This window comes from Crocuta crocuta, unplaced genomic scaffold (assembly GCF_008692635.1).
Source record: "Crocuta crocuta isolate KB4526 unplaced genomic scaffold, BGI_CrCroc_1.0 scaffold187, whole genome shotgun sequence".
In the NCBI taxonomy this organism is placed as follows: domain Eukaryota; kingdom Metazoa; phylum Chordata; class Mammalia; order Carnivora; family Hyaenidae; genus Crocuta; species Crocuta crocuta.
In genome coordinates this window covers 3,027,388-3,037,774 of record NW_027532196.1, presented here as the reverse complement: position 1 = coordinate 3,037,774, position 10,387 = coordinate 3,027,388, and the positions used below count along the sequence as shown (strand labels likewise).

Here is a 10,387-nt window from a genome sequence, read left to right as displayed (position 1 = left end):
GCGGGCTATTAGGATTAATGCAATGCCAATTTGACTCAAAAGCATCTTGTTCAAGGAGCCCTCTACCCCCTCCCCCTTTCAAGATGCTCTGTTTCTCCCCCTGAGTAGTTTCAGTTATCTGGCATACTTCCATGTGCACATATTACTTGATCATCTACCTCTGAGTGTCATGAAATCATCATATTATGGGGACCGGTTGGGTATCCTTGGTAAATTTGTTTGAATAGGCTCAGGTCTTCCTGAGAGGTAACTATTATGCTAGTTGGTTTTCTTCCAAGTGAGTACAAATCATATTATACCTTTGTGATCAGAACTATGTAAAAAATCACATGCTTCTTTCTTAAAGTTGATTTTATAGACACCAGTTGGGATTAAGCTGATCTGTGTTTTCCCTTTCCTTGTGTATTTTATTCAAGGCAAAAGTCAATTTTCTTCATTTACTTATGTCTATTTATTTTAGGATATTATGTGAACTTGAACATTCTGGTGTATTTTATTGTTCCTTGGGCTGTGCACCATTATATTTGCCCTCTAACTGTTGTTGAGTGTGATAACCAGTGTTCCAATTTACAGTTGGATGAAACCAGAAATGTATATCGTACTTTGTACAACACCTCACTCCTTAAATCCCTGCCCTCCTTTCTGCTTACTCCTTCTGTCTGGTACAGAAGATGATATTTGTGTTTCCTTTTACCACTTGTCTTCAAAGGATCTCATTTGCCCTGAGTTTGGGTGGCAAGCAGTTGTCCTGTGATCTCTGTTTGCAGTCTGTCTTCACCTTGTACCCAGCTCACAAACCTCCGTCTCCTCACTTTCCTCAAAAAAGAAAAAAAATCCAGCCATGTGAAATATATTAGAGAGAAACAGAAAGTTTCCTGAATCTTCCAAAAGAAAAATGCAGAAGGGTTCACATTTTCTACACACCCATCAGCTTTTGTTCTAGACCTCTGCTCTCCAGGAGATCATTTTTTTTTAATGTTTATTTTTGAAAGGGAGAGAGAGAATGCATGCATGCATGAGCAGGGGAGGGGCAGAGAGTGGGAGAGGATCAGAAGCCAGCTCTGTGTTGACAGCAGAGAGCACAGTACAGAGCCCAACTTGGGGCTCAAACTCACGAACTATGAGCACGGAGCTCGAACTCAGGAACCGTGAGATCAGGACTTGAGCCAAAGTCCAACTCTTAACTGACTGGGCCATCCAGGTACCACTGCCACCCCACTGTCCACCCCTGGATCTTAACATCCCGTCTGGCACAGGCAGCAGCTCTTCTCGCTGTGTCCCTTACGCACTAGAGTCTACACCTGGTCTCTATTAGTGCTCCTTCTTGTTGGGTTTTTGCTAACACTCCAAACATATATTAGAATGAGTCTTTCCAACAAATGCAATTCTCTCGTGAGAGGAAGTCTAATTAGGGGAAAAAATACCCCTGTTATTATAGCAGGCAAGCCGGCAAGCAAAGAAGAGGGTTTATTTAATACAAAAGACGTTCCTCGTGCTTAGTAGGAAAACTATTTCTAACAGTAATTTGTGGCTCTGGAGCTCCTCTAGCTTTTAGGGTCTAACTAATTGTGTAAACTTGATTTGTTTCATTTGAAACTTGGCTGTGGTTTCCTATCAGGAGGAAAACAAGAGAAACTCCAACTACATGTTCATCCCCTGATCACCTGTCAGCCTCACAGGAACAAGCATCTTGCAATTTGTCCCTGCCCAGGCACTTCATCTTCAAACAGAAACTGCATCTTAATTATAGCCTTTAATGGGCTGTTTCACTCCAGGATCAATATGTCTGACAAAAACCAAGCTCCGCTAAAAGCTCATTAATTCACATCCGACTAATTCAGGATTTGTGATGATTTTGGCAGGGACCAAGCTGAAGTTTACCTCTCGTACAACTGCTTACAAAGGTTTAGCTTGGCCAATTAATTTGGGAAAACAGAGTTTCCAGGGAAGTATTTACAAAGCATCTCTGTGCATGGTGATAACAGGCTGATTGTAGCTTCTAGACTGCTAGGCAACTACTAGCAACCCCCAGCTAACCACTGTTTTGTATTAGCATCCTGGACTTGGAAGCTGCAAAGTGCACTGCCTCGGAAAGTATCTACAGATCCACCAATTTTATTGCCTTGCGGTTGATGCCTTTGGCATATGGCATCACATCCCTCATCCCACCTCTGAATTCAGCCATAGCTGTGGGTGGGCATTTCCACATGAGGTCAAGTTCATTTCTTCAGGCAGAGCCCGATCTCCAGCATGGAATATGCAGGTCTTTATGCCTTTTTTGCTCAGGGATTCCTCTGAATCTGCAGCAAGAACAGGCCAGAAGGGTAGAGGGTTAATGTCTACAGAGGATAATATTCCACCAATGCAAGGTGGTGAGTAGACAGATGGACACTTTGGGAGGCATTCTGAAAGCTTCTCAGAAGTGCTGACAGAAGTGAGCCCCTTTGACTAACAACTGTGACCTTGATTATGTGCACTTATATTGGCTTTACCTGCTTTCCTGTCTTATTCTCTTGCTCTATCTATGATATCACCTCACAAATAAGCTACCTGCCCCCAGCCTTCTTTGGGGGAAACCCCAACTAAGGCACCCACTCCTACAAAATTATCTATGAAACTATTGTGTATTTGAAGTGTTTGTTCATTCCTTAATCCACTAATTCCTTAGAATGCACATTTCTTTCTTGTGCTTTCTGGGTTTGGGACAATCCTTTGGCAATAGTGTTGAACAGGCACTGTCTATCTTCTTTTTTCTTGTCTGCACTTAAAAAGTTCCTTTCCCTCTCCCTGATGTTCCTTCTTTGTGTCTTCTGCAGCCAACTATCCAGTGCTGATCTATCCCTGGTGCCATTCCTCTGCCTCATCCTTTTTCTCAAAATCAGCATAGGTTATTCCCCCTTCTACTTTATCTTCCACTCAGTGTTCTGTTTCTTGGTAACATAACCCCTACTAGCTAATATTGTATATGAATCCATGTCAGAAGAGCTCATTTTTTATATTACTCTACAAGGAGTAAGTATGTGGTTTAATCAGGACTTTCTAAGCAATTGGAGCCTTTCCATTAGCACTCGAGCCATGCCTGTGTTTAAGCACATGTAGACGTGCCAAATGCTAACTGTCTTCTTGAACTTCAATTGTCGTCCTGTGAATTCTGTGGATCTTCCTTCATCTTCTGGTCTTTGTCTTTTCTTCTTCCCATTATTTAACACCTGTTACTCATAGTAACAAGGATCCAATGACCAGTAATATCTGTTATATCTGGAAGTCTTCTGTCGATATAGAATCTCGGAGGCCTACACCACATCTACTGAATCACAGAATCTGCATTTTTTTAGGTTTATTTATTTATTTTGACAGAGGGACAGAGGGACGGGCAGAGAGGGAGAGAGAAAGAGAGAGAATCCCAAGCAGGCTCTGCACTAACAGTGTGGGGCTGAAACTCATAGCCTTGAGGTCATGACCTGAGCCGAAATCAAGAATGGGACACTTAACTGACTGAGCCACCCAAGCACCCTAGAATCTACGTTTTCAAAAGACTCCCCCAGGAGATTCATAGACACATTAAAGTTTGATAAATATGGCAACCCATGGAGGTTTCCTAGGCTTCTAGACCTGGTTCTTTTCCTCATCTTCCACATACTCCCAGGCAATGTCTCTGCTTTCATGGTACCAGCTACTGGCCATGAACTGATAACTACAACTAATTTCCAACTCAGATATCCATTTCTAGCTCCTGCTCATTTGTGCAGCTGTTCAGTTGCCCACTGGATGTCTGTATCTGGGTGTGTCACAGGTGAGCTCATCTTAAGAAATGGAAGTGTGGTTGCTCCAGTGAGGCTGTTGTTGATGGGCTAACCTGAATATTGTTATTAATAGGGCATAACCTCAGGTGGTTACTTGTTACTGTAGTAAAAGCAGACAAACAAACAGAAATAAAACAAAACCAATCAGTTTTCTCCGTTCCTGAATTTGGAGTCTAAGAATATTTTATTCTCAAAAATTAATGACTTTTTGAACTCTTACGTCCACCCCCCAAAAAATAGCCTTGTGGGGGATACTGTGGTACTCCTTCCCCTCTTCAGAATCAGTATAGCTATCCTTATGCTGCTGGAGATATATCTGCCTGTATCCCTTCCTGGAAATCATCTTAGGCTCTAGGAAATTCATTTTCTCAGAGGCATACCCTTCTGAGAGAGCACCCTGTGGCCAGTGAGCCATAGGGATATGGAGGCCTAGTCCCCTTGTCTCAATTTGGAAAACCTCAGAGGGCTTGTTCTATCTTCAGAGCTCTTGTAGGATCAGTTGAGTCCTCAGTTATAACCATATCATGGGATGGACTCTACCTAGTACTCTGTCCCCACTCCCCACAGGTGCCTCCCAAGAGGACTTCCCATACAGCTTCTGCATGAAATACTCCATCCCAGAGCCCATTTCCAGAGAATCCAACCTAGGATTCCTTCATTATTTCCTGTCTTACTGAAGGCACCAATATCCATCCTGCTGCAAGAATCACACAACTAGGAATGGTTTCCCATTCTCCTCTCCCACACAAAGATGCCAGTGTTGCATTGATCCCTCCTTTATATCTTTCTGACCATTGTCCCAGTTGATCTGTCTCTTTCTTGGAAAACTTCAACAGACTCATAATTTGCTTCCTCACTGCAACCATCATAATGTTTCTAGAATTAAACAAATAATAGTTTTATAATTCTTCAGTAAGTTCCCATCCCCTCAGCATAAAATCTAGACTTCTTAAGACTTAATATAACATGGGGGCGCCTGGGTGGCTTAGTCGGTTAAGCGTCCGACTTTCACTTAGGACATGATCTCCCGGTTCGTGTGTTGGAGCCCCGCGTCGAGCCCCGCGTCAGGCTCTGTGCTGACTGCCAGCTCAGAGCCTGGAGCCTATTTCAGAGTCTGCGTCTCCCTCTCTCTCTGACCCTCCCCTGCTCACGCTGTCTCTCTCTCTCTCTCCTAGAAATAAGTAAAAATATTTAAAAAAAAAAAGACTTAATATAACATGTACTTGGTCCAGTCAGTACCAGGTTTGCCTCTCAGAGGAGTTATTTCATTGTATTGCCACAGGTTAGCAGATTTTCTCCCTATGTGTGAGTGGCCTCTTCGATGGTGAGAATGTTGTTTTGTGATGTTAGTAGAGCCCTAACTAGAGCCTTGTTCCCTAGAGCCTTGTTCCAAGTGCATCATCTAGTAGGGATGTGAATGAAAGTTTCCTGCAGACATCTACTCTGTTTCCCAGTGTGGGTTATTCCACCCGTCCCACCCATCCCAAATTCAGGAAATGAAATGATTTCACTGTTGGCTTATGTATTTAACCTGTCACTTACCTTTACTTCTTAAGAATAGCCATTTAAACATGAGGGCATGATAATCCATTAGGAATTTGCTGGGGTGACTGGGCAGTCAGGATTTACAGCACTCTGCCGATGTGATTCTTTTTATGCATCCTGTAAATTTTAGTTATAGCTACACTTGTCTGCAGCTAGCATGGACAAGGCTGGCTCCTTTTTGTAATTTCATAATCACAATAAGATCATAAATCTCAAGCTGCCTTTTCCGTCCCTTTCTTTTTTTTTTTTTTTTTTTTTTTTTTTTTTTTTGGTAGCCTATTGCCTGAAGCAAGACAATGGACTTTCAAAGGAAAATGTCAGCATTAACAGACAGCCACTCTCAATGAGCCAGGCAGTGTTGTTTCAAGGTTATGTGAAGTTCATCCCCATCTCTTGACTGAAGACTCAGTATTAAAAAATTTGTGAGGATTTTTTCTGTGACCTAGTGACCCTATCTTTTCACAGCTGAAGGATAGGTGTGTAGATATGAGTATCCAGATGTTGGTGTCATCCTTACGCTTCACCCAGATGGTCACGAGTCTTTAGGAGAACCATACGAGTTGTTTGACATCATGGAAATTTGCTCAGCCTTCCTGGACGTAGTAGCCATCTTTTATGTTGCTATTATGTTAAGTCTGTCCAAATGACTCAGTCTGCATTCTCCAAAACAATTATTCTTGAAGGTTGGGATTTTTAAAAAAATAAACATTGTCTCTTAGAACAGATAGATTTACAGAAAAATTTTGAGACAAGAATGCAGAGTTTCCTTATCCTCTATACCCAGTTTTCTTCATTGACACTTTTCATTAATATGATATATTTGTTACAAATAATAAGCCAATACTGATACATTATTACAAACCTCTAAGTATTTATTCATGTTTACTTAGTTTCTCTTTTTTAAATGTTTATATGTTTATTTATTTTTGAGAAAGAGAAACAGAATGCTGGCGGGGGAGGGGCAGAGAGAAAGGGAGACACAGAATCCTAACCAGGCTCCAGGCTCTGAGCTGTCAGCACAGAGCCTGACATGGGGCTCAAACTCACTGATTGGGAGATCATGACCTGAGCCAAAGTCAGAGGCTTCACCAACTGAGCCACTAAGGCACCCTCTAACTTAGTTTCTTTTTTTTTTAAAGAATTTTTTTTGAATGTTTTATTTATTTCTAGGAGAGAGAGAGAGAGAGAAACAGTGTGAGCAGGGGAGGGTCAGAGAGAGAGGGAGTCACAGACCGAAACAGGCTCCAGGCTCTGAGCTGGCAGTCAGCACAGAGCCCGACATGGGGCTCGAACCCACGAACCGCAAGATCATGACCCAAGTGAAAGTCGGACGCTTAACCGACTAAGCCACCCAGGCGCCCCTAACTTAGTTTCTTTTTAAACCTAATATCCTTTTGTGTGTGTTCTAGGATCCTATCTGAGATACCAATTTATATTTGGTTGTCATGTCTCCTGAGGCTCCTCTTGGTGGTGACAATTTCTCAGACTTTCCTCAATTTTGATGACCTTGACAGTTTTGAGAAGTACTGGTAAGTTATTTTGTGGAATTCCCTCAATTGGGATTTGTCTGATGTTTTTCTCATGATCTGACAGATGATGGATATTCTGGAACAAGACCAGAAGAGTAAAGTGCCACTGTCATCACATCATATCAAAAGCACATGTATTTAAGATGATATTGCTATTGGTGTCAACCTTGATTACCAGGCCAAGAAGTGTTTGCAAGTTTTTTCCACAGTAAAGTTCCTCTTCACTCTCTTTCTTTCTCCCATACTATATGTTTTGGAAGAGACTCACTATGTGCAGGCCATGCATAAAGACAGGAAAATTAATCTCTACCTCCATGAGGGACAAGTATCTACATTAAATTCTTTGTAATTCTTCTGCAGGGAGATTTGCTTTTTATTCTCCATTTATTTATTTAGTCAACCATTTATTTATATCAATATGGACTAGTAGATTTTAAACTGTGGGTTATAATTGATTCTACTTTACTTATTATGTTGCTTAAATTGTCTCAGACCTGGCCACTGGGAGTTTTTTTCAGTTGACTAGTTTGTCCCTCTAACATACCCCCAACATTGTGGGGATTTTTTTTGTTTGTTTGTTGGACTATTTCCTTATTCTCTGACCTTGTAAGTTATATATGTGTCTTATATATAAGATATAATATGTGTGTAATAAAATGGGATGTGTAATAGAATATAATATATGTAATATATTCTTATATATAATCATATATTATATATAAAATACATAATAAAGCATTTATATATAGCATAAGATACACACACAAACACACATACACACACACATATATGACATTTAACATGCCTTTTAAGTTTTTGTTGAAAGCATATACATCAAGTAATGGGACCTGAAGTAAATAGGCCTTTAGTGTGAGGTTTTGTATTAATCTGGCTAGGAGTTCTATTGTGTTTAGCATTTGCTATAGCTATATTGTTTTAATATTCCCTGCTAACTTTGGGCTTTCATAAGTACTCCTCCTCAGAGTTTGACACTTGCAGTTTTTTCTGCTGAAACCAAGTGTTATTACACTGGAGTGTTGTTGGTATTGTGGTAAGGTAAGGCAGAGTGGAAGTGTCCTATAACCTTATGATTAAATCTCAATCTTTCAGTGAATTCAATCTTCCTGTGTCCCTGGACTATGACCCTTCATAAATGTTTCTTAGCTTTCCTTTTTCCCTTTAGGTGGGACAGGAAGGCTCATAGAGGCTGGAGTGGGAGGAATATTCCTTGCCTAGCTGGGATGAAGGTCTGGCCATTGTTTTTCCTGCAGTGTCTTTCCTTCTTATGGAGAATGGTCTGGGCATATTTCACAAAGATAACCCTACTTCTGCTTCCTGCACAAAACTTTGAGGGGATCTTTCTTGAATCTTTACCCTGAGAACTTTATGGGGTTCCGGAGGTAAAACACACTGAAGTATAGGGTCTACCCCAAGCTTGCAGCCCCAGAAACTTTTCATTCCCAAACTAGTGTACACTCAGCCTCCAGCAATTCTACCAAATATCCACCTGAGTGTTTCCACCAGATTATGGCTCCTACAGCTTCTGCTCCAGGTATAGATCTTGGCTGATGTTTTCTGGATTTGTTTCTCTCTCCAGATTTTTGTGACTGTGCCCTATGAATGACCTGAATTCTTGATGGTTCCAAGAAAAGTCTTTGCTTTATCTTATTCACCTTTTTCTTGTTATAAGAACAGGACTGATGAATTCCAAGCTCTTTACATATCAGAGATGAAACTAGAAATCAAAATTGGGATTTTAAGCAGAGTATAGAGTCAACATAACCCCAAACAACTAAATATCACCTCTATGATTATTAATTATCCAGTCTCATATTAAACACTTGTGATTGTTACATGCACGCCTCCCTGCCCTTCAAAACATAACTCAACTTATGAAAGGCATTTGTTAAGTAAGTATGAAAGATTTTACAGTGAGTGTATTTCCTTTATTCATTTTGGGAACAAATTTACTTTTTTTAACAGTTAAACTGACATAAAACATGCTCTCAAAATACGTGTATTAAATGGACAAGTCTTGGGGCGCCTGGATGGCTCAGTTGGTTAAGCATCTGACTTCAGCTCAGGTCATGATCTCAGGGTTTGTGGGTTTGAGCCCCACATCGGGCTCTGTGCTGACAGCTAGCTCAGAGCCTGGAGACTGTTTCAGATTCTGTACCTCCCTCTCTCTCTGACCCTCCTCTGCTCACGCTGTGTCTCTCTCTCTCAGAAATAAATAAAACGTTAAAAAAATAAAAATTAAAAAAATAAATGAACAAGTCTTTAGTAACTATATGATGATAAAATCAAATACAATGTGAGGGAGAAAACTTGGTTTTGTATATAAATTCCTGATGTATAATCAACAGAGGATTTTGAAGTCAAAAGTGAGATTGATCATTATTACCACTTTCCTGAAAATGTTGCCAAACCAAAGAAAAGAAACAGATTTGCAGGGTTGGAAATGAGAACTGAAATCACCATAATTTCCAGTCTCTGTGTTAAACAATATTGAGACTGGGATATTTTTCTCCATATATGTTAAACAGTACTGAAAACAAGCAAAGTAGCTTAACTATTTGCTCCAGAATATACTTCTCCAGGAAAATAAATATGACTGTAAGAACTTAAGTTACCTAAATGCCATGACTAATAGCATGCTTATCAATTCTCTCTTCAAGATGCCCACAAGTCTTGTTCAGTGATTCAGAGCTATGCCATACCAGCAGACACATGAAACGATGCTCAACATCACTCATCATCAGGGAAATACAAATCAAAGCCACACTGAGATACCACCGCATGCCGGTCAGAGTGGCTAAAATGAACAAGTCAGGAGACTATAGATGTTGGCGAGTGTTTGGAAAAATGGCAACCCTCTTACACGGTTGGTGCGAATGCAAACTGGTGCAACTTCTCTGGGAAACAGTGGGGAGGTTCCTCAAAAAATTAAAAATAGAACTACCCTATGACCCAACAAAAACACTGCTAAGAATTTACCCAAGGGATACGGGAGTCTTGATGCATAGGGGCACATGCATCCCAATGTTTATAGAAACACTTTCAACAATAGCCAAATTATGGAAAGAATCTAAATGTCCATCAACTGATGAATGGATAAGGAAGATATGATTTATATGTATAGTGGAATACTCTTTGGCAATGAGAAATAATTAAATCTGGACATTTGCAGCAATGTGGATGGAACTGGAGGGTATTATGCTAAGTGAAATAAGTCAGTCATAGAAAGATGGATACCATATGTTTTCCCTCATATGTGAATCTTGAGAAACTTGACAGAAGACCATGGGGGAGAGGGAGGGAGGCAAACAATAGGAGACTCTTAAATGCTGGGAACAAACTGAGGGTTGATTGGGGGTGTGGGTGAGGGGAAAGTGGTGATGGGCATTGAAGAGGACACTTGTTGGGGTGAGCACTGGTTGTTTTATGGAAACCAATTTGACAAATTATATATATATATATATATATATATTAAAAAAAAAGCTATGCCAT

The 10,387-nt window shown here is 40.5% G+C and overlaps 2 long non-coding RNA genes across 2 annotated transcripts in view; one reads left to right on the top strand and one right to left on the bottom strand.

Annotated features, from left to right (window-relative positions):
• Positions 1–412: 412 nt before the first annotated feature.
• The window catches only part of LOC144242563 (uncharacterized), a 75,326-nt gene continuing 65,351 nt past the window's right edge, over positions 413–10,387 (bottom strand). The window contains exons 2-3 of the long non-coding RNA XR_013338380.1: positions 2,170–2,300; positions 413–811 (exon numbers count right to left, since the gene is read on the bottom strand). This is a non-coding gene — a long non-coding RNA (uncharacterized LOC144242563). The remainder of the gene's footprint in view (positions 812–2,169; positions 2,301–10,387) is intronic.
• LOC144242564 (uncharacterized) overlaps positions 6,763–10,387 on the top strand; it is an 85,594-nt gene continuing 81,969 nt past the window's right edge. The window contains exon 1 of the long non-coding RNA XR_013338381.1: positions 6,763–6,877. This is a non-coding gene — a long non-coding RNA (uncharacterized LOC144242564). The remainder of the gene's footprint in view (positions 6,878–10,387) is intronic.